The following is a 22,723-nucleotide window of genomic DNA, read 5'->3' as shown; positions in this document are numbered from 1 at the left end:
GGCATTTGCTTTCTGATATCTCATAGATACTTCAAAATAAACACGTTTAACATTCGGTTCAGATATTTCTTCCCCAAATATTCTCTACCTCCAGTGATCCCAATCTCCATAAACAGCACTATCACTTCTACTCAAGAAACCCAAGTGTCATCTTTGACTCCTCCCACTCTCTTCTACCTAAGACTGTGGTTTTATAAGAGGAGGAAGAGACAGACAGACAGAGAGAGAGAGAGAGAGAGAGAAAATAGAGATCTCTCTCTTCCATGTGAGTACACAGTGAGAAGGTGGCCATCTGAAAGCCAGGAAGAGCACTCTCACCAGAAACCAACCTGGTGGACCTTGATCTGGGACTTCCAGCCTCCACAACTGTGAGAAAATAAGTTCCTATTGTTTAAGCCACCCAGTATTTATTATATATTTTATTATGGTAGCCTGAGCCAACTAAAACAGATGTCTGTAAACTGTCCCTTTCCTTTTATCCTCACTGCTACCATCCTTGTACAGACTACCAACATCTCTTGCCTAGGCTACTGCAACATCCTTCTAGAAGAGTCTCACCTCCTTCAAACCACTTTCTTTACCCAGTTAGAGAGGGGTATCATCAAGTCAGGTTTTTATTTAAAATCCTTCAGTGGCTTTCTGTTGTCGTTCAAATAATGCCCAAATACTTAACAGAGATATGTCAGGATGATATAAGAGATATTAACTGATGGACTCCAACCCCACCCCAGTATACTGATCCCTTGTCTTTCCTCCTCTAGACACTTGCTCCCTCAGTGCTTGCATTGCCTCGCCAGCACCCTCACGGTCAGTCTGTTCTTATGTGTCAATTTCTGGCCATGTGGGAAAGCATCTGGCTGTTCCCACCGGCCCACTAGGGATCATGTTTATCTGTGAGGCTGTGCCAGGCCCTTCTCTTTGGCACCTTATGCAGGCCCTGTACTCTATCCTTACCCAGCAACTACAGTGCCCCAAATTTTCTAATTCCTGGCCTCTTTTTTTTTGGTTTAGACCTAAAAGTCAAAAATTTGAAGTTTCTGTTATTGGTTTTCTTTGTGGTACTCTCTTCACATCTTAGGGGAATACCTCTTTGCCTACAGCCCAAGTGGTGGAGGGTTGAAGGTTAATACAGTACTGGCATTAAAAACACATTAATTCTTTATAAATTACCCCATTGCATTGCATTGGCTAGAAAGTCTTGTACTCTTCAGCCTCTGTGAACAGCTCACTAGTCTCTCTAGCTTTGTTGGGGAAGAGCCATGCTGACTTTTAGTTTCTCAAGTAAACCATGATTCTCCCACCTTTGGGCCTTTGCACATAGTGGCCCATCTACCTGGAATACTTCTACTGCTCTTCCCTTTGCCTATTCACCTTTCATGTTTCAATTTTTTTTTTTTTTTTTTTTTTGTGGTACGCAGGGCTCTCACTGCTGTGGCCTCTCCCTTTGCGAAGCACAGGCTCTGGACGCGCAGGCCCAGCGGCCACGGCTCATGGGCCCAGCTGCTCCGCGGCATGTGGGATCTTCCCGGACCGGGGCACGAACCCACGTCCCCTGCATCGGCAGGTGGACCCTCAACCACTGCGCCACCAGGGAAGCCCTCATGTCTCAATTTAAACATGATTTCCTTAGGAAGAACATCTCTGCCCACTTTTATACAAGGTTAGGTCTCCTGTCATACATTCCCAGTATACTTAGAATTTCTTTCACCTTGCAATTTATGCACTTATAATTACTTACAATTATTTGTTTAGTGTCTATCCTCCTGGTTAGGTTATAAATTCCATGTGTCTGTTTTTTCTAATGCAGTCGCAGTATCTAGAACATACAAAGTGTTCAATGAATATTTACGACTGACCCACTGTCAAAGTCATATCATTTTAGGGTAGAGTTCAGAATTAGGATTCTGGTACCATATCTGTTTATCTATAGTATCCTACAATTGCAAAACATGCTGGGTTTTTTTAAGTTCCATTTGCAACTACTTTTCTGAATGAATCAGGATTTTATCAATATACAGTTGGAAAGAAATTTGTTTGCTCACATACAACCATCATCCATATATCCTAGTTTAAAAATTTTCTCTCCATCAAAATAACCTCACCGTTCTCATGAAACCTAGGCAACAACTTTAGAATGAATAAATGGTATATATTTGAACTCGATCAAGTACAGTTACACTTCTGAAATATTATTTCTGCGTAAGATTTCACTTGAAAAGAGAGCTTGAAAGTCACTTTTAAACAATGGGTTTCAGTCCTAGAGACGAAACAGAATTTCTACAATAGGTTGGATGAAGCCCAGACAAAGACCTGTGAGACATCTGTAGGAAAAGTATTATTTCATCCTACCTACTTTGTGGCCAATTGAAACATTTACAATAATACTTGTAGTTTGAGGTTTTATTCCCTTCTCTTACAATTATCCTACATAATTTTTCCTTCCCCAGTTTACATAATAGAGGTATGTTTGTCAGTCGCCTGGGGAGAAAGAATTGAGGGAGAGGAGGAGAGCTCTAAGGGAAAGAGGTGGGCCTTAGGCATCTCCTAAGCTACATAGAACACTGATTATCACACCATGAATCTTCTCACTTTTCCTATTATACAACCCAATAGAAAACACAAAATACGTCTGACTCCATGTCATATTGGGAATGACACCAGTAGATGTATGTCATCTTCAGGACAATCATGGTTGCACCACATTAAAGAAATAATTTAGCTACAGCAGCAATTCTCTGAAGTCCATTCAACAGAGAATCCATCTCACTAATTAACCTCAAGACCTGAGTCATCAATCCATGACAAGCTGCCAACAATATATCATCTTCACTTGGATGTCAACACCAACATGTCTCAAATGGAACTCATTAGTTCCTCCACAAACTGGCTTCCCTTCCTAATTTCGCTGTTTGAACCAGTGCTCCAATCATAATCCTACTCATCTAAATTTACAACCTAGGGGCTACCTTTAACCTCTCTCTTTCCTCCCCTCCACAGTACAGGGAGGAGGGAAGGAGCTAGGACCTACTCTCTGTCCTAACCCCATCAGAGAGCTGTCAAGGTGTAATACAAGGCCAGGGTGGGTCAGAGAGCCCTGTTGCATTTGTTTAAAATGCAGACTGCCACGGGCTTCCCTGGTGACACAGTGGTTAAGAATCAGCTTGCCAATGCAGGGGACACGGGTTTGAGCCCTGGTCCAGGAAGATCCCACATGCCGCGGAACAACTAAGCCCATGCGCCACAACTACTGAGCCTGCACTCTAGAGCCCACGAGCCACAACTTCTGAACCCACGTGCCACAACTACTGGAGTCCGTGCTCTGCAACTGCAACAAGAGAAGCCACCGCAATGAGAAGCCCGCACACCGCAACGAAGAGTAGCCCCTGCGGGGCTTCCCTGGTGGTGCAGTGGTTAAGAATCCGCCTGCCAATGCAGGAGACACGGGTTCGAGCCCTGGTCTGGGAAGATCCCACATGTCGCAGAGCAACTAAGCCCGTGAGCCACAATTACTGAAGCCCGTCCACCCTAGAGCCCGTGCTCCACAACAAGAGAAGCCACCACAATGAGAAGCCTGCGCACCACAATGAAGAGTAGCCCCCACTCGCCGCAACTAGAGAAAGTCCACACATAGCAATGAAGACCCAACGCAGCCAAAAATAAATAAAATAAATAAAATAAATAAATAAATACATTTTTGAAAAAGGTTCCTTTTTTTAAAAAAAAATGCGGACTACCAGACACACCTCAGACCTACTGAATCAGGGTTGGGTTGGGGAATCTGCATTTTAAATTAGCTCTCCAGGGAACTTCTTAGGTCAACTAAACAGAATCAGTGCTCTAAAAGAAATGACCCAATTACAGAAAGACACACTGTGGAGGAGCAGCTAGGTGAGTAAGGCATCCTGTCCAAAGGGCACAAGAGGAAGTAAAGGAGTCCCAAGCAGGTGGATGGAACATAGAGGCAGAGAAATAGAGTAAACAGTCTGTAAGAGTTCAATACTTCTGAAGTCGCCTTTTAGATCTGTTCATGAATAGCCTTCACCGGGATAGGGCAGGAGAGACTCTAGTTCACCACAAAGAGCATCAACAACAAGTCCTGTCAGAGACTAGTTCTGAGAATTAAAATACACAGGAGAGGAACAGTGGCAACTCACATAACAATGTACCCATTCCAGGGTTATCATTGACCTGTAGGATAACAGCTCTGTTTGACCACAAAGAGACCTAGGGAACAATACAAGAGACTGGTAGGAGGCTGGGAGCAACGATGGGCTTCATTTGTGTCAGCCAGAATTTGGCTGCTAATAAAAGCCATTCTAGCTCATTTAAACTTAAAGGGACTTAATATAACAAATCAGGTGCTTACAAAATTGTTAGAAAGTCTGGGGAAACAAGCTCCAGTCTGAGCTTCCAGGAATGACTGTCAGACATGCCAACCAAGGTAGCTATTGCCTGTGTCATGGTCAGAAAACTGGGGAATGATCAGAAAGCTGGGGAATAAGGAAATGGGAGTCTCAACTGCTGGTTCCAGGCACACTGCCTCAGTCCAGATCCATGCCATCAAAGTGGATGTCCCCAGCACACACAAAAGTAGGTATCAGACGCTGGGGCCTCTGCTACACTGCCATAGAAAAACCAGATCCTCAACGTCCCTGCTTGCTAGTGGAAGCAGCAGGTGTGACACCTCTGTCTCACTTCCGTCTTCCAAATATGACATTCATATGTCTGCTTGGGCAGAGGCTGGGCCACACATGGAATCTGAGGAAGTCTGGGAAATGGAGGCTTCAGCTTCCTCTCCTCTATCGTGTTACAAATGGGAGGGAGATGGAGCTGTGTGAGCCATATATGATATCTCTCTCACCGCCATGCTCAGCTGTAAGCTTCCTTACTATAGGGAAGGGACCTGATTTTAACTGTTTCAGAAGTCCCAGCACTTTGCAGAGTGTCTGATGAATAGTGGGGGAAGGAAGAAAGGAAGGGAGGAGAGAAGGAAGGGAGGGAGGGAGGGAGGGATGGAAGACAGGAAGGAGCTCAGGACCAAGTCGGATAGAAGCTAAAGGTGGAAAACACTGGGAAATTCAGTTTTGACCGTATTTAAAACTTAAGATGAAATGAAGTAGGGATTGACACTAATAATTCTTATTTCTTAGTAGCTTTGGTTTCAGTCTGTTTGTCTTCATTTCCATGACTATAAACTTAATACAGTTCAAATTCCTTACGTCTGGAAAAAATCAATTGTCCCCTAACTAGTGTCCTGCCCAATTTTTCCCCCTTCTATCCATTCTACACACTGACCTCTGACTGAGTTTCCTAAAATAGTGGTCTTCAAACTTTTTACTTGCAAACATTTCCAAAAAAATCTGTAAAGTTTTGTATCCTCTTGCACATTATGAAGTTGACATCTAAAACTTTTCATCCCAAGCTAAATCAGTTGCAAAGGATGTAACTTCCGGTGTATTGTAAATATTGTCTCTAAAAAAAAAATTACAGTACTTTAAAAAATATATCCAATAGTATCTAAATACCACATCGTCTATTTTTTAAAAAATATATGAACAAGCTGTTCTTTAATTATGAAATTTGGCATCTTTCCTTTTTCTCCTTGAACTTGAATTTATTTCCATTCTGCTTCTATCAAAACATTTCATCCTAATATGACATATTTTTATTATTGTCTTTTGTCAATTGTCTAATTATCACAACGAAAGGCATAAATGTTGAAATTATATTTTTTATATCAGTGACCATGAAGCTGTGTTTAAAAATTATTCTAGATTGAGTTATCAGTTTATTAATATTAGTATAGTACTGATAAAAACCATATAAATATATTATAAATTTTGATAAGTAATTATTAAACAGAAAAACCAAAATTTTATTTTAAATATATCTTTTAATGAGCTGGATGAGGACTGGCTAGCTTTGCTAAAGTTAGGTCAAGTATCTAATTTTTGCTAAAATTAGGTCAGGTATCGATTTAGCCATAATTACTTATTACTTATGACTAAATTGAGATAGGGTTCAACCCCAGTATTATCTCCACAACTTTTTGTGTTTTATTATTAATGCAGATGTTGAGAAAAATTTGTTCATGTAAATAAATAGGTAGGAATAGAGGGAAGTTTGTTACAGCAATGCCCTCAATTCTTTGCACTCTGTCAGAAACATATGCCAAAAATCAGGGGAAACCTAGCACCAAAAATTTGTTTTTAATGATCTATCAATTGACAACTTGATTGTAGATCTTCCTGTGATTTTTCTAAAAGCAAACTAGGAAGCCATATAATTGCAAAAGGATTTATTATTCATTCTTTAGTGGGACTCCCTTCTCAACACCAATACCAATACCTATACTGTATTACACCAGTGGGTTACAGAGGTTTTTCTACTGTAGGGTAATACACAATGGAAAGATTAGGGTGAGAGAAGACCTTTCTTCTTTAAAATATGAGATAGTGGGGAAGGGGTGTGTGAAAGAAGAGGTGGAAATGTTGTATCCTCAGGCAGATCAGCTAAAAAAATATTTTTCAGCTTTACTGATGTATAATTGACAAAATCGTAAGATATCTAAAGTGTATAATGTGATGATTTGATATATGCATACACCATAAAAGGATTTGTCCCGTTGAGTTAATTAACATATCAAGCACTGCACATATTTACCTTTTTTTTTTTGGTGAGAACATTTAAGTTCTACTCTCTTAGCAAATTTCAGTTATACAATACAGCGTTATCAACAAGAGTCATGCTATACATTAGATCCTCAGACTTTATTCATCTGTTTTTGTATCCCGTTACCAATCTCTCCCTATTTCCCTCGCTGCACCCCACCCCACACAAGGAAACTACTTTCCTACTCTGTGTTTCTGTGAGTTTGACTTTTTTTTTTTTTTTTTCCAGATTCCACATATCGTGATACCATGCAGTATCTGTCTTTCTCTGTCTGGGTTATTTCACTTAGCATAATGCCCTCCAGCTTCACCCAAGTTGTTGCAAATGATGGGATTTCCTTCCTTCTTAAGGCTGAATAATATTCCATTTTATATATATACTACCACATTTTCTTTATCCCTTCACCTGAGGACAGGCACTTAGGTTGTTTCTACACCTTGGCTATTGTGAATAATGCTGCTATGAACATAGGAGTACAGATGTCTCTTCAAGATAGTGATTTAGTTTCCTCCAGATATGCACCCAAAAGTGGGATTACTGGATCATATGATAGTTTTATTTTTCATTTTTTGAGGAATCTCCATACTGTTTTCCATAGTGGCTGCACCAATTTACATTTCCACCAGCAGTGCACAAAGGTTCCCTTCTCTCCACACCCTTGACAATACTTCCTATCTCTGGTCTTTTAGAGGACAGCCATTCTAAAAGATGTGAGGTGATATCTTATCATGTTGTTCTTTTTTGTTTTGGCTGCGTTGGGTCTTCGTTGCTGCACGCAGGCTTTCTCTAGTTGCAGCGAGCGGGGGCTACTCTTCGTTGCGGTAGCTTCTCTTGTTGCAGAGCGTGGGCTCTAGATGGGCAGGCTTCAGTAGTTGTGGCATGCAGGCTCAGTAGTTGTGGTGCACGGGCTTAGTTGCTCCATGGCATGTGGGATCTTCCCAAACCAGGGCTCGAACCCGTGTCCCCTGCATTGGCAGGTGGATTCTTAACCACTGTGCCAACAGGGAAGCCCCTCTTATCATGGTTTTGATTTGCATTTACCTGCTGATCACCTTTTCATGCACCTTTTGGCCATTTGTATGTCTTCCTTGGAAAAATGTCTATTCAGATCCTTTGCCTATTTTTTAATTCAGTTATTTCCTTTTTTGCTATTGGGCTGGATGATTTCCGTGTATATTGTGCATATTAACCCCTTATAAATATGTGGTTTGCAAATATTTTCTCCTATTCCTGTCCTCAAGTGAAGGCATACAGAAAATGTGGTAGTATATATATAATGGAATATTATTCAGCCTTAAGAAGGAAGGAAATCGCATCATTTGCAACAACTTGGGTGAAGCTGGAGGGCATTATGCTAAGTGAAATAACCCACTCCATAGATTGCCTTTTCATCTTATTGATGGTTTCCTTTGCTGTGCAGCTTTTTAGTTTGATGTAGTCTCATTTCTTTATTTTTGCTTTTGTTGCCTTTACTTTTGGGGTTAATTCCAAAAAATCACTGTCAAGACCAATGTCAAAGAGCTTACCCCCTTATGATTTCCTCTAGAAATTTTGAAGAATCAGGTCTTATATTTAAGTCTTTAATCCACTTTGAGTTGATTTTTGTGTATGATATAAGATAAAGGTCCAGTTTTCCAACACCATTTATTAATATTATCTTTGTTTGCTATGGTCTTGTGGGTCCTGTGGATGCAAGCCCCATTGGCTTTCAGAGCCAGGTGTTTTGGGAGCTAGTCAAATGGAAGTGCTAAAAGCTGGGGTGCTGAATGTGGGGTCCAAACCTTTCACTCCTCAGGGAAAAGCTGGCAGTCAGCGGATTAGTCCTTATTGTATGGCTCTGTGCCAGGGGCGAGGTTTATGGTGAGAGAATGTCTCAGTCTCTCCTGCCTGTTTTGATGTGGGAATTTTCTTATTTGTCAAATGTGTAGGAGTTGCTTGGCTAGTTTCTGGATCTCTTTCAGTGGGAATTGCTCCATATGCAGCTGTACTTTCTGTGCGTCCATGGGAGAAGGGTAGCTCAGGAGCCTCTCAGGTTGCCATTTTGGTCCTCTCTCCAGAAATTATTTTTTCAGATCACTTTTAAGGAGTGCAAAGAGAAACTAAATATCCAGAATCCTAATTCCCTTAAAACTGTTTTTGGCCTTCGTATCTCTTGTAAAGTACCTGTACCATAGTATAGGTATAGGTACAGTTTGAAGACTGCTACCCCCAAACAGCACAACTTGCCTAAGTAGTATCTCCTTATTGGCATAAAATATTCACAATTTGAAAAAATTTTTTAAGTTGAGAGTGACTAATCACTTAAACATGTATTTTAAAAGAGCTCACTATTAAGTGACTTGACAAGTGGTAAATATATGTGTAATGTCACCGTTTCTAGAACTGAGGGAGATTTTTGCAGTTATTTCTAAAATTTTACCCAAAATGTAGGGTTTCTTTTGCATAAGAAGCTGTTGTTTAATCAACAGTGCATTTTATAACTTGAGGAAATACACTTCTAAAGAAGAGGGTGGGCAGGAGCAGAGAGGTGGTTTACTGTTCTCGGTCCTGCCATTCCACAGCCAAATGAAAACTTCCTCCAGCAGTGGCCTGTCGGTCATTAACGTGCACTGGAGCCCCGTCCTGGAGTTCTTAAATAATTTTATTAAAATAGGTGGGGCGGGCTTCCCTGGTGGCGCAGTGGTTGAGAGTCCGCCTGCTGATGCAGGGGACACGGGTTCGTGCCCCGGTCCGGGAAGATCCCACATGCCGCGGAGCGGCTGGGCCCGTGTGCCATGGCCGCTGAGCCTGCGCGTCGGGAGCCTGTGCTCCGCAACGGGAGAGGCCACAACAGTGAGAGGCTCGCGTACCGCAAAAAAAATAAATAAATAAATAATAAAATAGGTGGAGGAGGACACTATAAAGAGGGCAAATAAATCAATATAACTTGATACATTATAAGAGAGGGGAAAATATCTCTACTTTTGCATTTGATAATATTTATTCATTAGTGTTCACAGTGCAGTTGTGCTGTAAAATTAAAAAAACAATGACAAGCTAAAATAAGAAGTAATACACTCTTTGGGGTAAAAGGTCAAATTTTTAGGGTACATTAATTTGTTTGATTTGCAGTATACGTTTAGTTGCCTACTTAGCTGTCTTTGGAATTAATAAAAGATTATTTATATATGAATATATATTAAAAATCTTTATAGTAAAAGGTATCAGAGGTACTTATAGAGAACTCAGGTTCTCTACACTTAGGTGGGGGGTGGTAAGGAACTGGTGACAAAGTGTACCACATACCTTGATGTTTGTGAAAATGTTTATTCCTTTCCAGCCGATAAATACAAGACAAAGTGTGACTACAATGTAAGGTGACTTTCTTTTACTTTTTATTGTTGAAAGTTTCAAACACATGTAAAAATGGATTATTACAATGGACCTCAGATGTCTATCCACTAATATTATTTAATCTATACTCCCCACACTACCCTCCCCTCCCACCACTGGATTATTTTAAAGCAAATTCCACTCTGTTTTACCATATTATTTCAGGGCATATCTCCCCAAAATGACTTTTTAAAACACACAACCACAATACCTTTATGATACCTAAAAGTTAACAATACCTGGCTATTTTTAAATGCATAGGAATTTGCACATCCACAGGATTACTTTCTTCAAAGAATCATCTTAAAAGGCTATAATGATGCTAAATGCTAGCATTTCTAAATACTTTTTAGAAGTATTTTGGAATACTTCTCAGGATTATTTTCAGGATTTGCAATGTATTCCTTAATTAGCCCAAGTGATGACAAATCTTTACTCTTCAAGGGTAGACTTGACTTGAAAACAGTCAAAAGTCTTTGGGAATAAACCCCAATAAATAGGGGGAGTAATGAGACTGGGTAGGACTGGTTCTGTTAAAGAGAATAATATACACAGAGGCACAAGGTGTGTCCCCCTTTCATGAAAGGAGTCTGATGCTCATAAACTAGCTCAGAAATTACCCTCAATGACCAGAGATGCTGAGTGAGAAAAAGAGCTCTGTTGTATTGGGAGCAGAAGCTGGAGTGAAACTAAGAGGAGAATGTGACAGGCAGCTGCTAGAGAGCCAGCCAACTGGTGAAAGGAAGTTATGCTTAATCTTTGTACCCTAAATTCCAGTGATTCCAGGCCACTTTCAGGATTTATCTTGCATTTCAGGCTTCTGTGCTTTTGCAATGTTCCCTGTGGTTGGAATGCCTACTCCCACTGGGTGGACTCAATGGGCGAATCGCTAGTCATCCTTTAAGACCTTGATCAAATATTACTACATTCCTTGACTCTCTCTGGAAAAATTAGTTGTTCCATCGTCTGGTCCTAGTTGTACTTTGTAGGTATCTCTTCTAACATCTCTGTGACTACTTTATAATTATTCAGATATGTATATATTTCCCCAATTAGACTGAGAGCTTCATTTTTGTGTCTTTGGCACACAGACAGTAATTGGCACATAGTAGGCCTTCAGTAATCATTTGTTTAGCACACAGATAAAATTAATAATCTATGTATTTTTACATGGGGTAGACCTTGAAATGTCCTCAGAATGCAGCAAAGTAACTGCAGGCTTGAAATATTATAGAATACAGCAAAGAAGAAAAACCTTATATGCAAGAGCAGTTTTTGTAACAGAAACCCTGGAAGTTTCAGATGTCAGTGGAAAGTTACAGCATAGAACTACCCAGAGAAATGTCAGCAATTTCTAATCTTCTTTTTAAAAGTAAAATTTCCAAATCCATTTTTTAGGATCATAATTGTTTTATTTTTCTTTGAGGGACTGATACTGGAGGAGTTAACAAATTAAGTACCAGTAAAAACTCAGATCAAACTTAGTTGATGCACATTTTTCTCAAAATAAATTTGGAAGGCAGACACAAAGCATAAGAAATGAATCATCTACTTCAAAGAGAATAGATGACTGACTCCTAAGGTCACTGTAAAAACTAAAGAAATTTGTAATGATTGAAACTATTAAGTATGCTCTCCTGTCAGGACGATTCATATACTCCTCTCACTTTCTCTCCCACCTTCTGCCCCAGAGCAACAACAGTCCATCCATTCCTACTCCAATGACCTGGTCTTGGGCCTTGGTGGGAAGCAGAAGCAACTCTGCCAGCATTATGCCAGTGGCAATGCCACACCTGTGGCATAGTCCTAGGATGAGAAATAAAGGAGTTTCTGGGTAGCCCAGGTGGATAGAAAGGAGCAAGGGGAGAGCCACCCATAAAGAACAATTACATCTGATGTCACCTGCTCTTGGTTGAACCTGAATCTTACCCAGACAATAAAGCCTGTTTTTCAGACTGCTTTCTGGGCCCCAGTTGGCTCACAGCATATTTTCAAACCAATTTTCTAAGAAAATCCAGTAAGTCTACAGAAATTTTTACAATCCTTCTTGTCAGGTGGTAAATGTCCTGCTGAACCATGTCTGTATGGAAATAACCTGATTTGGATACAGAAGAAACAGGACTGAAGTAGCTGAGCAACAGGTTTGCTTAGTTTTAAAGGTTACATTGCACAACCTGGGCAAGGCATCCCATGATATAAAAGACTATTCTAACTCAACCCGGAAATCTGGCCAGACCACCCAGGGCCTTACAAAAGCTCTTTGCCCCCGCACCACTGACCTCATGACACATGGCCTCTTGGATCCTGTGGCCACTCTCAACTGGAGAATACACAAAATAAATTAGCATTTGCTTTTTGCTAGTTTTATAAAGGAAATCTGTTTTTTTAAAAAAACATAGAATCCAAAATTACAGCCTAAAATGAATGCATGCACACAAAGTTGAGAATATAGAAATGATGCTAAGCCAAATAACAGTACCATTTTTATGTTGTTTGAAAATGGCATGTTTTGATTGTTACATACAAAGAATTTCACATTTCTAATAAAGAGGGAAATGATGAAACATCCAAGACTCCCTGTTATCCTCTGAAATACCAAATCCCCAAAAGTAAGATTTAATCTGCTTCCAGATTTCAAGAGAAAGTTATAGGAGAAACATCTTCTTAAAATCTCAAAGAAAACAAAGCTAAAATATTAAAAATGATTTTGGAAATGTATATATTAATAGTTTTCTCTGAAGATCGATGTGCTAAATTGAGATTTATTTTTCCCAAAAGAGGTTTAATTCTTTTTTTTTTTTTTTTGGCTGGGTCCAAATTTGCATAGGGAAGTTCAAAATTGTTCATTGTAACTGTCGCTTCCTACTTAATCATCAATTCAGTTCATATTAATAATGCAACCTTTTACATGCAGATCTCTCTATAACATTATACTTGCCTGGAGGAACCACCAATTAAAAGGATGAGAGAGAATTCATCACCCTCATTACTTCTTTTAAGCACTTTCATGAGAATAATGCATCAATTATGATAAATTAATCTTAATAGGTTGCTAAGGGCAGACTTACGCCTGTGATTTGGGCTTGTAAGCCTTTTCTAAAGAAATTCTTTTTAAAAAGTCAACTAGCTGCATCAAGAAATCAATTACTTTCTATAAAAGATAAATTATTTTTGAACTTTTTATTATTTTTTGTTTGTTTGTTTGTTTTTGTTGGGTTTTTTTGCGGTACACGGGTCTCTCACTGTTGTGGCCTCTCCCGTTGCGGAGCACAGGCTCCGGACGCGCAGGCTCAGCGGCCATGGCTCACGGGCCCAGCCGCTCCGAGGCATGTGGGATCCTCCCGGACCGGGGCACGAACCCGTGTCCCCTGCATCGGCAGGAGGACTCTCAACCACTGCACCACCAGGGAAGCCCTGAACTTTTTATTATTAAATAATTTTAAACTTACAAAAGAAATGCAAGAATAGGACACAGAATTACTGATATTTTTCATCCAGATTCACCAATATTTAAGTTTGTCACATTTGCTTTAGTACTTGCTGTCTCTGTCTCTCTCTGCCTATCTGTGTCTCTATGTATGTATTTATATTTATAGATATTCTTTTACATATCAGGAATTTTAACATTAATGAAATATTATATCTAATATACTGTCCATATTCAAACTGCACTAATAATTGGTCTTTATGGCAAATTTCCCCCTAATCCAGAATCTAATCCAGGGTTACTCATTGCACTTAGTTGTGTATCTTTTAATCTCCTTTAATCTGGAAAGTTTCCCAGCCTTCCTCTATTTTTCATGACATTGAAATTTTTTTAAGAATACAGTCCATTAAATATGATATCACTTATATGTGGAATCTAAAATATGGCACAAATGAACCTATCTACAAAACAGAAATAGACTCATAGACATAGAGAACAGACTTGTGGTTGCCAAAAGAGGGAGAGGGATGGACTGGGAGTTTGGGGTTGGCAGATGCAAACTATTACATTTAGAATGGATAAACAACAGGGTCCTAATGTATAGCACAGGGAACTATATCCAACCTCCTGGAATAAACCATAATGGAAAAGAATGTTAAATAAAAGAAGGTCTCTATGTGTATAACTGAGTCACTTTGCTGTACAGCAGAGATTGGCACAGCATTGTAAATCAACTATACTTCAACAACAACAACAACAAAAGAAGAATACAGTCCATTTGTTTTTATAGAATATCCTCCAATTTGGATTTCTTTGAAGTTTCCTCATTATTACATCAAAGTATGTATCATTGGCAAGAATGCTTAATAAGTGATGTTGTGTCCTCGGTGCATGGCATGAGGGGCACACAATGAAAGGTTTTTCTCATTAGTGATTTTAACTTGATCACTTGGTTAAGGTGATGCCCATTAGCAAAACAAGATAATTACTGGCTGCCAAGAGGAAATAATTAGATGAAATTTTAGAGTTATTTTGCGTGGATTGTTTTCTGAATATTAAAATTTCATATTTAATGACACAATACCAAGCACTCAAAATAAAAAAATATATAGGACTTGCTAAATGAAGTGCTAGGAACTCAAGAAAGAAATATTACTTACTGGGCTTCCCTGGTGGTGCAGTGATTAAGAATACACCTGCCAATGCAGGGGACACAGGTTCGAGCACTGGTCCGGGATGATCCCACATGCCGCGGAGCAACTAAGCCCGTGCGCCACAACTATTGAGCCTGCGCTCTAGAGCCCGCGAGCCACAACTACTGAAGCCTGTGCGCCTCGAGCCCGTGCTCTGCAAGAAGAGAAGCCACCGCAATGAGAAGCCCGCGCACCGCAACTAAAGAAAGCCGGCGCGCAGCAACGAAGACCCAACGTGGCCAAAAGTAAAATAAATAAATAAATAAATAAGAAATATTACTTATTGTATCAATGACTAATGGGACTCATGACCTAATAAACATAGCTTTGATATATTTTATGCATACTACCTAAAAAAACACTTTAACGTGCATTATTTCTAAACTTTATTACAGACCTGAAAATTTTTAATATCAGCTCCATTTTGCCTATGAGGCAAGAGAATTCAGTGATTCTTTTGGGATTAACAGGTAGTAAGTGGAAAAGACAAAATTTGAACACAAACCTACCTGGATCTCAAAGCCCTCTTGCTCTAGCATATCATACTGCATTTCTTCTAAATGAAAAATCTAAGTTTCTATATGTCAGCCAAAACCAAATATAAATGTTATTGACCTTTCTCTGTATAAAAAGTAGATTAACTTTTGAAGAGAATTTTTAAAAATGCCAATGGTAAATTTTTAAAGTTAGGAGTATATTTTAAATCAGGCACTGGAAATAATGGAAATCTGGTGTGCCAGCTTTAAGACTTGGTGTATATATTGAACTTTTATTTACTTATTGAACTTTTATTTGCCACATGTCTCTCTCTATCACAGACGTTATCCCTTTTTCCACATCCTCTCATTTAGTCATATTATTCATCTATATCTTTCTTTCTGGATATTTTGGATCTCTGTATCTCTCTCTCTCTCTCTCTCTGTCATTTTGGCCTCTTTCTCTTTCCAAAAAACCTTCTCCATGTTTTCAGTGTTTCCTTCTTTCCATCATATTATCACAGCTAATAGGGATCTGGGCAATGAAGATCATCTCAAGGGATCAGTTCTGAACCCTATGCCATTTAGCACTTCCATTAATAATTTGAATGATGATAATTAAGAGTAATTCCAAACTGAAAGGGGTGGCTGTAACCTAAGAAATTTGCATTAAAACTAAAATTTCTAACAAGAGAGAAAAATGGATGGATAAGAACAGTAGATGTTTTGCAGGATACCAGTAGTGTAATTTAATTACTTTAGGAAAGAAAAATCATCTGTTCAAGCACAAGGTGGCACAGGATGGGTTTTACACAAGTATATCAGGATAGAATAGAAAAGAATAGAGGGTTAAAGTGATTCCCATTCTAAATATGAGTCAAGACAGTAGCACATTTGGAAATGTGTCTAATATTGTTACATATGATCAATATTCCAAAATTTATTAACCTTGAAGTTATCCTTCCTTTGTTCTCAGCATTGGTTAGTTCTAAATTACAGTAATGTTTCTATTTTGTCTGTTTACATTTTAAAATGTATGCGTCTTATAGTAATATTGGAAAAATAAATGCTTGTAGACATATTACAAATTACTTAGATTTCAGAGAAAAGCACTCTAAAGCTTTAAAGGACATGCAATCAGACCTATAAGGACAAATTTAAGAAACTGAGCTTATTAGTTTACTCTATATTTCAGAACTGTTAATACGGACTGTACTAAAGCAGAAAACTTTTCAGATAAGGCCATGGAAATATTAGTTATAGAATCAAAGGCTATTTGGACTACAGGATGTAATAATAATAGATACTACTTGCTGTATGGATACAACCCGCTAAGCACTTCATTATTATTTCTAAACTTTACACAGGCCTGAAAGGAAGTAACATTAGCTCCAACTTCTAATATCTCTCAGTTATAAGCATGTTATTCCTTAATCAATAGGTGCTTACTTTAAAAAGCAAATGCCTGCTGGAGAAATAATTGTTTTTAATCAATCATGCTTAAGTGAAAAACATTTCATCAGATAATCATTTTGTTCCACTCAATATCTAATAAGTAGCTGTTTTGACGGGGGAAGGGAAGGAGAGGACAGAACAATTTGGGGGTACTGAGATTTAATGCGGTGGTGAGTTGGAGTTGAGCATCAGAGTAGGATTGCTGTTACGTAACATGTATGGTGGGCACATTGCAATTTGTTCTGCACCTCACGTGGCGACAACCACGCCACTGAGCATTATCTGCCTGAGTTTGGGAAGGCTCCCTGGTGAGGGAATTTCTGTGCTGCTTGTCCCAGTCAGCACAGCAGGCAGAGCCAGAGAAAATGCAGGAATCATATATGGTAGGTGCAAAGATGAACTTCCTGATTATAAGGATGAGTAAACACTGGAAACAGCTAGTCAGAGAGGGAGTTTGTGGAATCTCCATCCTGAAAGAAGTAGTTCTCTCATGGGAAAAATCTCTGTGGACTACATACCCCTGATTGGACATGACTGGACATACTGAGAGAGGACAAGCTTTGCTTTGAATGAGAGGCAAAGGAGTTTTTTTTTTTTTTTTTAATTAAATGCGGTGAGTGAAGTATTCATTTCTGTCCAAAGCAAAACTAGACACTTACTACATTACAAAAAATTTTTATTCTGCAAGAGATCTAGTAAACACACCATCTGGAGAACCTTAGAATTCAGGTTTTCAGAGCCACTGATTTTTAAAAAATAGGCCAGCTCTCCTAAGTGTTTTAAGTAACAGAAGTACTTCCAGTTGGAAATTGGTAAAGCGTAGGCTAATTTGGGGGAACTTCAGACAAGAAGATATGCTCTTATGATTTCTCTAAACTTCCATGTTCCCCTAAACCAGTTTTTAAGCATTTGACAGGAAAATGGTGAGAGAAGTGGGGTGAGGTCTGAGTGGGGAGCTGGAAGGTCCAAGTCCAAGCACCTGGATTTTATTCATTTAGTTCACTGATGACTGTCTCACTGCCAAAAACATCCTTCTCTTCACAAAAAAAGTTGACAATTAGTATCATAGTGTCCTCTTATTTACTTATTAGAATATGAGTGTCTATTATGTACTAGGCAAAGAATTAAATTGATCCAATAATTTCACACCTTATTTCCATTTGAAAGAACATTAATGTTACTGAACATCTGTTTCCCCATGTATAAAACTGGTGTGCTAAAGGACAATGAACTAACTAGATGATCTATGAAGCCTCTTTCAATTTTAAAATTATATGTTTCTGTAGTCTCTCTAACCGGATACTGCTGCTTGTGTACTACGGAGTCAGACCCCAGCTCTGCCACCTCCTCACTGTGGGACTGGGCAGGTTACCTAAGCCTCTTTGGAACCAGCTTCCTTGTGTTCCTGCAATCATTACAATCCTCACTTGGTACACTTTTTTGATCAAGTTACTTAACCCATGTATGAGATGCCATGGACAGGACTTGAAGACATATAATACCTATCAAAAAAAGCCTAGCATAATGCCTCACAGTGTCTCTCATAGGAGAGCCTCAATAAAGTTAATCCCATTCTTTCTACTGTCTTTGGAGAGGCTACTCACCCATTTCAAACTAATGTCATGCACAATTTCCCATGAAAACAAAGGGCAAAACTGTTAGGTTTTATGTTTTGGAATTTGATACAGCCTTTGCATTACAACATTTTCTCTTTCACCTTTTATCACCCATTATGATCAAAATCATCTGACATGTATATTAGCTGTCTGTGTTCCCCAAGTCAAGGCTCAAAATAAATACACATGAACATGACCTGAAATTTTGCTTTTATCAGAAATACAAATGGCTAGTCAAATAGCCAGATAAAATTTTATGAGAGTCTGGAAGTTTTTCTGGATATTTTTAATCCTTTGCCCGTTGTTTGAAGTGTCCGTCTTTTATTTTATTTTATTTTTTGCTGTGGACCATCTTTAAAGTCTTTATTGAATATGTTACAATATTCCTTCTGTTTTATGTTTTTGGTTTTTTGGCCGCAGCGCATGTGGAATCTTAGCTTCCCGACCAGGGATCAAACCTGCACCCCCTGCATTGGAAGGTGAAGTCTTAACCACTGGACGGCCAGGGAAGTCCCTGTTTGTCTTATTAACAATTTAAAATACATTGCCCAAATTAGGCCCATAGAGTATTTTTAATGAATTTTTTTTTAACTGTATATCCTCACCTTAGTATAGGTGAAAATCTAACTAACTATAGATCTCATAAAAACAGTAGTTGAGGGCTTCCCTGGTGGCGTAGTGGTTGAGAGTCCGCCTGCCGTTGCAGGGGACACGGGTTCGTGGCCCGGTCCGGCAAGACCCCACATGCCGCGGAGCGGCTGGGCTCGTGAGCCGTGGCCGCTGAGCCTGCGCGTCCGGAGCCTGTGCTCCGCAACGGGAGAGGCCACAACAGTGAGAGGCCCGCGTACCACAAAAAAACAAAACAAAACAAAACACAATACTTGAAAACAGAATTATATATATATATATATATATATATATATATATATATACCTCAGAGATTGAATTGACAATAAGCCTAATTTTTCCTTAGAAGCAAATGGATATATAAATCATATATAAATACTTAAGGACCATCTAAAAATGACATATTCATGAACATTTCTAGGCCACAGGCAGAACAAGTATATACATTGTGACATCAATAAATACTTTCTGAATTAATGAAAACAAAAGATCTCAGGAGGTTTGTGAGTCTTACAACGTGTTGTCTTCAATATATCTTTCATTGTTTGCTAAGTGGACACTCTAAAAAGCATAGCAATTATTTAGTCTATCTTTGTTCATGTTACCAACACTCCCAAATTACAAAATTAATCTACATTTCTTCAGCTTTCATAGAAATCTATTTAACATTATGCCCTTGGACTTCTGCCAAAAGCCTATGTTGAAATGACCATGCAAGGAATATTTTGGCATCTTTCATAAAATTGCAATTTGGGGACACTTTTGTTTGTGCAATGTCCTTCATAACAAGCTTTGTGAGGTAAATTTTTCTTTGAGTTCAAAGCTAGGCAATATTTCTTTCTTCTGAGCAACTGGTATCATTCAATTTAGTCGTTAGTAAGACTATGCAACTTATATTTCCCTTTTTAGCAAGAAGTCCAGAGTTAAGTTTTCTACTCAGTTTTAACATCTAGTCATTCTTAAGGTTTCAGGTTAATTATACACCATCTCTACACATCGCTTCCACTCCCACAAACCCATTCATAAATTGGCTTTTGTCCTTTCTGTCTCTCTCTCTCTTTTTCAAGTACCTCTGTATTCATTATAAGCTAATTCAAATATTTTTTAAAGAGTACAGACAAATAATTTTACATTGTTAAACTTAATAAATTTAATAAATAAACTTAGTAAATTTTTTTCTTAGTTTTACCATTATTGTAATTCAAGCTAACACATTTGAGTACATAATATTAAAGTTTAAATTTAACTCTTGATAAATACTCTATCACAAGAGGCAAATGCTACAGATTTGTGTTTATTTAGATGTAACCTACTGACATACTGTAGTGGCAGTATATATGGTTACCTCTAAATATGTCAAACAGCTCCAAATAGAAATATGTATACTACTAGTACAATGCCATATACTCCAAATACTCTGAAAAATTCCTTTAATTCTATAAAACATATGGTTTTATGCTTAAATTTAAAGAATCTCAATCATTCCCTGGATTTATAGTTCAAAAAGAAACAAGTCTGACATATTACTGGGTGTGGTTTCTGAAGTTTTTATCCCCTTTGATTAGCTGAATATTTGAGGTCATCTTGAAATATGAGCCTTGTTGGTCGGGCTATGTAAATTTTGTACTTGTCCTTGAGAAGACCCTAATGAAGATCACTGTATTAGAGTATTCTCCGTGACTTAACTTTAGTGATACGCATGCAACAGAAGGGCTTAGCTGTGGAAGCCACTATAAAAGAACCGGGACACCCATGTGTCCATATGCAGACATTTCAATAGCACTCTTTGGTTCTAATAAAATTAGGGGTAAAACCTTCTTCCCGTCACCATCGTCTATGAACTCTGAATTGGCTATATATAAGTAGGAGAACATCAAGCACTAATGTCAGTGGTGGGAAGTACAAATAGAAGAATAAAAATGAGAAGGAAGTGCCCTCTGGGTGCTGCTACCAGATCATTTTTGGCCTCTGTGCAATAAGTTAGGCCTCTCCTGCGTTGGTTCCAAGTATACCATGGAAGAAAGCCAGCTTTAAAATTAATATTCTTCTGATCATTTGAACATTGAATAAAAATTGAGAAGGGATGAATTGCCTTCTCTTCCTTTTTGGCCTTCTATTCAGGAACCCATGTCATTTAAGCAACTCTATCCTTGCAAAAGGAAATCATACCTCCGACCTGGAAGACAACTAGAACAAATACACGTGTTGAGAGAAGCATGTTCATGGGAGATTATATGAAGGATATGAAATCAATCCATTCCTCTAGATAAGCAGTCACAAACTAAGATTGATTTAACCCACAGGAATATTTTGTTTGGCCCACAGTGTATTTTTAAAAATTTGAGCCAACACAAAAATTGTGAGATTTCAAATATAGAAGGTGGCAATAGTGCTCTTAGTGTCCCCACATGGCAACATCTGCTGGAACTGAGAAATGGCAGCTGCTCCCTCTACTTGGGGCAGAGGCTCTCCAGGTGGTCACAGTCCATACATATATGCATTTGCTATGCCTACAAAGATTCTAAAATCAGAGTGGCCAGCAGAGAACTGAATGCCAGGATTGCATCGTTACTACCATTCTCGTGTCAGTATTCCTTCTACTGATTTTCACTTTGGTGGCTGTCATCAGCGCCAAGCATGTGATCCGAATGCAGACTCACTCCACTGGAATCTGGGGCTTTTTTCTTTCATTATATCTGTACAACTAAATCCTCTACTCTACTGCATAGATATCTAATTATTTATAAGCACTTTTCCTAACCCATCAGAAGAGTAAGATCTCAATTATGGCACTTCCTTTCTTTTCATTTTCTCATTACACCCACAGCATAGAAAATACACTCACCGTCTACTGTAGACTGCAGTGATTCACCCCAAGTACAAGCTTCCTGAAAGAGGATTATGTAACCCCACCCGCAGATGTCAGGTTTAGTCAACGGAATGTGAGCAGATATGATACACGTAATCTCTGAGAAGAAGCTTTAAAAGACATGGTGAGTTTCCACCAGCCATCTTTATCTGCCATGAAAAGGGAATGTCCCAGAAAGGCAATGCTCCTTCAGCCTAGGTCCTGAAATGAGGACACATATGACACCTACTTGAAGGCTGATAGAGCTGCAACTGACCCACATCCTATGTGTAATATGAGCAAGCTACTGAGATCACACCTTGGAGATGAATTCATCTTCACATAGCATTCAGTTCACTTTTGTTCCACTCAATTCTTGTTTCTAAGGATTCACAGAGAAAATTGGCTGCTAAGGAGGAACCATGGAACAAAGTAGAAGAATCCCTGTCTTCTAATAACTTATAATCAGGCAATATTATAAAAACAGTGGCATTTGGAGACATTTGACTTTTGCCTTCAGAGAGCCTACCACATGTCAGTTCTTCTGGTACCATCAGAGACACGAAGATCCTGCTTAGAGACACAAAAAGCTAACAGACATTGGGATAAGGACAGTGCTACAGAAACTAAGAGAAAAATCCTCGCATTTGTCAGAAAGTGAATTTTTCTGAAGCCCTTGACTGTCAGGTATTCTGGAGGGCTCCTAAATGGGCCAGGAGAGGTATCTCTACCAATTGTTGCCAGTGAGCAAGAACAGAAAAACAAAAGTTTCCTGAAATGTTGTTCGAAGCAAATTGGCTAATGATTTCATCTACCATCTATTTACTAATAACTCCCAGGTCTTTATTTTCCAGTTCAGACTTTTCACTTGTGTTCTGGACCTGCATTTGTAGCTTCCTATTAATTTATGCACCTCAAACTCAACATGGTCTAAATCTAATCATTAGCCTTCTCCATTTCATCTTCCCAATCTGCTTCTCTCCCTCTATTTCCTATCTTAGTGAATAACACCATACTTCTAATCATAAAAACAAACA

At 38.8% G+C, this 22,723-nt stretch overlaps 1 long non-coding RNA gene across 1 annotated transcript in view; it reads right to left on the bottom strand.

The window, feature by feature from the left end:
- Positions 1–225: 225 nt before the first annotated feature.
- The window catches only part of LOC149748445 (uncharacterized), a 45,945-nt gene continuing 23,447 nt past the window's right edge, over positions 226–22,723 (bottom strand). Inside the window, exon 3 of the long non-coding RNA XR_016394373.1 lies at positions 226–1,816. This is a non-coding gene — a long non-coding RNA (uncharacterized LOC149748445). The remainder of the gene's footprint in view (positions 1,817–22,723) is intronic.

Source organism: Delphinapterus leucas, chromosome 9, assembly GCF_059928025.1.
Source record: "Delphinapterus leucas isolate spDelLeu-1000000601 "Yukka" chromosome 9, BTC_Dleu_Yukka2, whole genome shotgun sequence".
Lineage (NCBI taxonomy): Eukaryota > Metazoa > Chordata > Mammalia > Artiodactyla > Monodontidae > Delphinapterus > Delphinapterus leucas.
This window is presented reverse-complemented; position numbering and strand designations above follow the sequence as displayed.